This window comes from Etheostoma cragini, chromosome 4 (genome assembly GCF_013103735.1).
Source record: "Etheostoma cragini isolate CJK2018 chromosome 4, CSU_Ecrag_1.0, whole genome shotgun sequence".
Classification (NCBI taxonomy): domain Eukaryota; kingdom Metazoa; phylum Chordata; class Actinopteri; order Perciformes; family Percidae; genus Etheostoma; species Etheostoma cragini.
The window spans coordinates 4,212,649-4,218,648 of NC_048410.1; the positions used below are offsets into that span (position 1 = coordinate 4,212,649).

Here is a 6,000-nt window from a genome sequence, read left to right on the forward strand (position 1 = left end):
TTATTATTTATTTGTAATTAGAATTGCATTCTTGAGAGTTTGTTCAATTTATGTGATGAGCACACTCCATTCTGAATAAATATAAAAGGAAAAGCTAATAATCTTTCTTTTGTCAAACTTAACCTTAATGTTAATTCATCATTTCATATATTTAAAAATGTTCTGTTGTAGGTGAATCGGAATTTAGGGTGCTCCAATCCGATTTAGTATTGCATGAGACGAGGACGAGATATCCTGGCTTTTAGTCCTAAATCAAGCTCTAAAATCCCTGGATCCTACATGTTCCATGATGCAACTCAATAGCTGTTTTCAGTTTTTTTGCCCCTAAGAGCTCCCAAAACAGTAATGCACAAATATTTTGTACGTTTAAAAAGAATTACAAGGACAACATATAAGGATAAGTGTTATTTTGTCATGCAACTTTAGGTACTCCAGCTTACACTATGCCCTATGTTGATATGACAGCATACCTTAGTAAGCAATTTCCTTTTCCTACTGTGAATTTCAAAGAAATGTAAGAAAAAGTGTAAACAATTTTTAAAGGAGAATGCCACAAAAGTCATGTTGTCTAAGACGACCCATTTAGTTTCTGTAAGCAGGAAAAACAATTCAATTCTAAAAAGCTTGTATTTTGTAAAAGCTGCTTACATTTTATTGACAGATGTTAATGGAAAGCATCACAGTGTTCAGGGTATATTTGCAACCTTCTTTTGAGTCAACTTCAGATGGTCGATTCAGTCCTTTAATCTTGATCCAGGCAAAGGAAATAACAATGCCCAGTGGGGAACACAAATTGATGGACTGCTTACAATGTATTAAATGAGGGAAGAAAGATGGCACTCACATAAGAGCCACACCCAGCGGAGCACGATACAGTACATGCCTCCGAAAACGTGCTCTGGTGGATCATCAGTGACAACAAACGCACATTCAAGTCAGCCGTTATCAAAAAGAATTATGGTCTCATCCTGAGATTGCTTGGAAAGACAATGTTGGCAGACCTTATATAAGAGCATTAAATAATGCAGTACTCCCAGCGCTCTGCTCCCCCCCTGAAGTTGGTTGCTGTGTGGCGTCGCTCTTATTAAGCACTCAATTAAAGCCATTCCCAAGGAGAGGGAGTGTGCAACAATGTTTGAATTAGGAAATGTTGCAAGCTCACACAGTCTGTGAAGACTTACCCCAAAGGGCCGCTGTGCCTTGAAACCAGAGGCTTGGAAGTGACACAGCATCATAATGCATTGCTAAAGCAAAGAAGTTATTCTAATATGATTGGATTACAAACAGGGAATTTACAAAACCAATGAGACTAGATAAATAGCAGGAAATGGAGCTGTCTCAATGAGCCGTCTTGGGTCTTTTTGTCTTTCAATCTAAATATTAAAAATGAACAGAGAGACTGGATTCCGTAAACAACACTGAGGAGCTTTGCTATATTATAGTTAAGTGTACTCATTCCTGACAGTTGTGTCAGGCTCTCAATTCCCAGTGGTGCGCTCAAAACCCCTTTTGATGGTGAAGACGGGACGTATTTTTGTGAATATTACACTTATTCATGACCTTCCTTTGAATTAGGCAACAATCTGTCATCCTCTTGGAAGTAAAGTATAGCGAGTGGAAGATTTTGCATGTAGATTAAAGATTTGTTTCAATGAATTCCAGTCTGTGCAGGGCAGGAAAACATCAAACTGAAGGCAACTCATTCAGAGAAACTGCATTTTGAAAGTGTTTGTTTTTGCAGTAATCATATTTTGTTAGCAGTTCCCCATAAAAAAAGAAACCAAAATTCACAAAATTGTATCAAGTAGGAGCTTTACAGTGGGTTTTCTGCATTATTTTTTTTTACTTTTGCTTCCTGGCTGACTCTATAAGCCACAGTCACTTTGATGCAGTGAAAACTAAATCTTCATCTTTTATGTATCTGCTCAATAACATGCTGACGCTTACAGCCTAATTATATCATACCTTTTTAGAGTTTGGCGAAGGAATAAACTTGTACTTTTCCAGTTTCCTGCTCGACAGGCAAGATTTCTTCACCACTCAGCTCAGCTTATCAAACAGCTCTATTATGCCAGACTCAAACAAGTAATGCATGGCATACATAAACCCCCACTGCACTCCGGTAAAGTGGTATCAGGGGTCTGCAGCTTCCTCATCCATTATGGTGTTGTGGAAAATCTCACAGTGCCGTATACTTTGAAAATCCAGCGGAGAGAAGCAAAAAAAGCTGTCACTACTGACATCATGCATGTTTTTGGTTTTTTATTTGCTTCTTTTTGCCGTGTTTATCTCCAAAAGGTGATTGTAACCTGATCAGGGCAAAAATATATGCAACATATTTAAATTTTCTGATTGGTTTTTACTTTTCTTTAATCCTTGTTTTTTTCATTCATATTGTAGATTATAGTCACATCTATTACACCATTAGATTAATCTCTTGTTTAGTTTCTGTTAATAGGTTTATGATTTTGTCTTTAAAATGTCAGAAAATAGTTGAAATGCTCATTACAGTTTCGCAGAGATAAAAACTGACAGACTCAAATGAAGTGCTGAAAGAAATTATAAAAAAAAAAAATTGAACGGGCAAATTATTACTTAAAAAGCGATTCAAATGACTATTATCATAATAATTGCCTATTTATTTTCTGATGACAAACACTTCCCAGTCTACAGTACACTTTTACCTCTTCCGGCCCTAAAAGTTTATAAAATTACAAGTTTTAGAAAAATAAAACCCTAGGTTGACCTGCTCTGAGGTCAGGGTTTACAAGCACAACAGGTTGGGAAATAACTGCTGTCATGTCATGTTGTGCTTCAACAATAGTTATACTGGATAATAACACATTGGTAAGGAACGTCCAGCCCACAGAGGCAGGAAACAGCTGGAAGCAAAGAGAAAGCTGATGCAACAAGTCTCCCTTGCCAACTCCCAGCCTGCACCTGTACAGTTCAAACTGACAGAGCGATGGCGAAACTAGACTACCAGGATTAATGTGGCTGCGAGATCCTGTGACAAGACGGGTCCATAAGTTTTGTATGTAAGACAAGAAGGAAACAGACGTAGAAAGCTGTCCATCAAATCTCACATAAAAGAACACATCCCTCCCTCTCTGTTAGTACTTGAGCTAGCCTTCCTAGACAGACATGAAATAAAAATGACCCTGATGACACATTTTTTCAATGCCTACCACAGAAATCACGCTATAAATTTTTTACGGCATGTCTTAAAAGCACATATGCCAGGAATTTTTTCAATGTCACTTCTGTGCGGCTACGTCACTTCTGACAGGCGTGTTTGCTTCCGGGACGTCACCCAACCATTAAAGAGCTGCGTTCCTGTGAGGCTGAGCCTGGGCAGCGTGGGCCGCATGGCGCAGCCCTTAGATCCCATTCAACATTAATTAAGCTTCTTTGTGCTGTAGTATCTTGTCTTCGTGTGGAAAGGTGGTAGTTAAATCTACTCTCCACTCTCTGAGACTTGAATTCAGTCGTTAAAAGAAAAAACTTAAATATTCATGCTTAGATCTCAAGAGTCTCAGCACTCTTGTCTCAGGATTTTGGGGAGCTATAAACGCTCATGTTTCACAAATCAAGACTGAGCTGTGGAATAATCTTCCCAGACACTTTTAAGGTGAAGTTTTCTCCTTTATTCTCTATTACCTTTTAGAAGTAGCTAATCTCTTGCCAAGTCAGATTAGAAGGCAACGGCTCTTTCTCTCTCTCTCACACACACTGTCTCTCTCACACACACACAGACACACAAACACACACACACACACAACACACACACAGACACACACACACACAGAGTTAACAGAACTGCTCCCCAGTCAGCCACAGATTTACAGTAATGGTGAATGCACAATATATGTAGCATACAGCATCAGATGCTCCTTTGCAGCATGATAGCACTGCTCTGACAGGTGTTATCATTACACTGGCGCAGTTTCCCTGACAGTGCCGCGCCTGTACACGCCAGGTTTACTTTACGTTTCCGAAGCAGAGCAATTCCACAGGAATCACTTTCAGTTGTCATTGTTAGCGAGCCCTTTTGGCAGAAGTTGGCACGTCTGATTGTGCTGAAGCGGCACAGATGCTGGTATATATAAAACATATTAAAGCAGGCTCATGAGGCATTTGCTGGCCACCAGACCCCAGGTCCAACACAGGCTACCACTACAGTGACTGACAGATGCACTGATAAACCCCATTAGAGCTGTGCCACAGTGACATGAAGGCCTGGTTCATTCTGATCTCCACTTAGAAGCAACCCAAACAAAACCTAACTTCAATTTTCCAATTGTTAAATTAATCCTTGTAAACTGCATTCAGACTTTTTTTTATCTTCTTTTTTTATGCTTATGTTAAACAGTTTTTGTATGCAGGCTATTTGTGTCTGTATGTATTGTTTACTTCACATTAATGTTCAATATGTTCAACCACCAAAGGCAAATTTCTTGAAAGTAGCCCACTTATTTGACAATAAGCCTTTTTATTATCTTCTAAATAAAAGGTAGGTTTACCGGCCAAAATGCAATATATAATTTGAAAGATGTATCCAGTTGTAACGTCAGGGTTCAAGTTATCTTCCGTTTTTTCCCCCGGTTTATCCCGTGGTCCAGGAGTAGACGGATTCCCGTGGCCACGGCTGGTGGTCAGCAGTGGAGGCCGGCAACATAATCAGCAAAATCCGCAGGGATTATTCATGGGAGGGTCAACGCACGAGGATTACTACACATCTGCACTGATCGGAGAGACGCTCACACACACACTCAGATTACTTTGCTTCCACCATGATAGTCCCACAACAAAGTAGACACAGGCAAATGAGATCAGCAGAGGGTGAAATTCAGAGAAGGCAATATCGCGGCGTCTGTCCTCCCCCATCAGGGGACAGCATCAAGGTTTCAATGTAATCTGTGGAAAGTTCGAATGCAGACTGGGGATTGGGAATGGGGGGGATTTAAGTTGAGAGGTCGAGAAGTTACCACAGGCTATGGGAAATAATATAATAATAACAATCTTACCTGTCCTCACAGCAGTTATGTCTCCAGAAGAATTCACAGCCTCAGATTAATCCGTATTCTATCACTAAACATAATTCTGCTCACAGACATCACTGTCGATTTGCGGCGACGCTCCCGGCCAAAATAATATCCGTCTGACTTGTGCGCAAAGAAAATGTTCCTCTTTCTGTGTAGCGCTGCATTCACGGGCTGTGTCTTTCTGTGCCGTTCTATGCAGTGCTGTGCTGCTCTGTGCGGCTCCACTATTGTATCTCCATCTCAGCCTCTCCTTCTCTCTCTACGTGTGTGTGTGTGTGTGTATGTGTGTGTCAGAAGCAAGTACTAGCTGACGGCGTGGCGCCTCGCAGGTTGCATATTGCAAAGTGAAGCGTTGCTTTGCTCACTCCCTCCGATGCGTCAAGTGTCTCTCCCTCCTTCCGTCCCCCCCCCCCTCACTCCTCGAACCGTGCTGGAGCGAAGCGGGACGCGCGCACGCGCGTCCGGCGGAGAAAGACACGGAGAGACAGAGAAGAGGAGAAAGAGAAGCGAGAGCTGTCTTGTGTGTGTGTGTGTGTGTGTGTGTGTGTCCCCGACCAGCCTCCTCACTGCTCTGGCCATTCAAGCGGAACAGACGCCCTCCTTCTTGCATACTCCTTCCATCCTCGCCTCCTCCTTCTTCTCCCCCTGCTGCTGATGGGATGTCCAAGCAGTGAGTGTTGGACCATATTGAAATCGGCTGGCTAGTTTTATAGTGGTAAAAAACATCAAATTATGATGATGCCATTTTTACCAGCTCAAAACTATTGGCTACTTAGAGGGAGTTTTTACCAGCGGTGGAAGTATAGTGATGTGAAAAAGTGTTTGCCCCCTTCCTCATTTCCTGTTCCTTTGCATGTTTGTCACACTTAAGTGTTTCCGAACATCAAACCAATTTAAACAATAGTCAAGGACAACACAAGTAAACACAAAATGCAATTTGTAAATGAAGGTGTTT

General features: G+C 41.3%; 1 protein-coding gene across 1 annotated transcript in view; it reads right to left on the minus strand.

The window, feature by feature from the left end:
• Positions 1 to 5,435, minus strand: part of cntn4 (contactin 4) — a 140,518-nt gene extending 135,083 nt beyond the window's left edge. Inside the window, exon 1 of the mRNA XM_034868476.1 lies at positions 5,028 to 5,435. The gene's annotated coding sequence lies outside the window, so the exon portion shown is untranslated. The remainder of the gene's footprint in view (positions 1 to 5,027) is intronic.
• Positions 5,436 to 6,000: the final 565 nt, after the last annotated feature.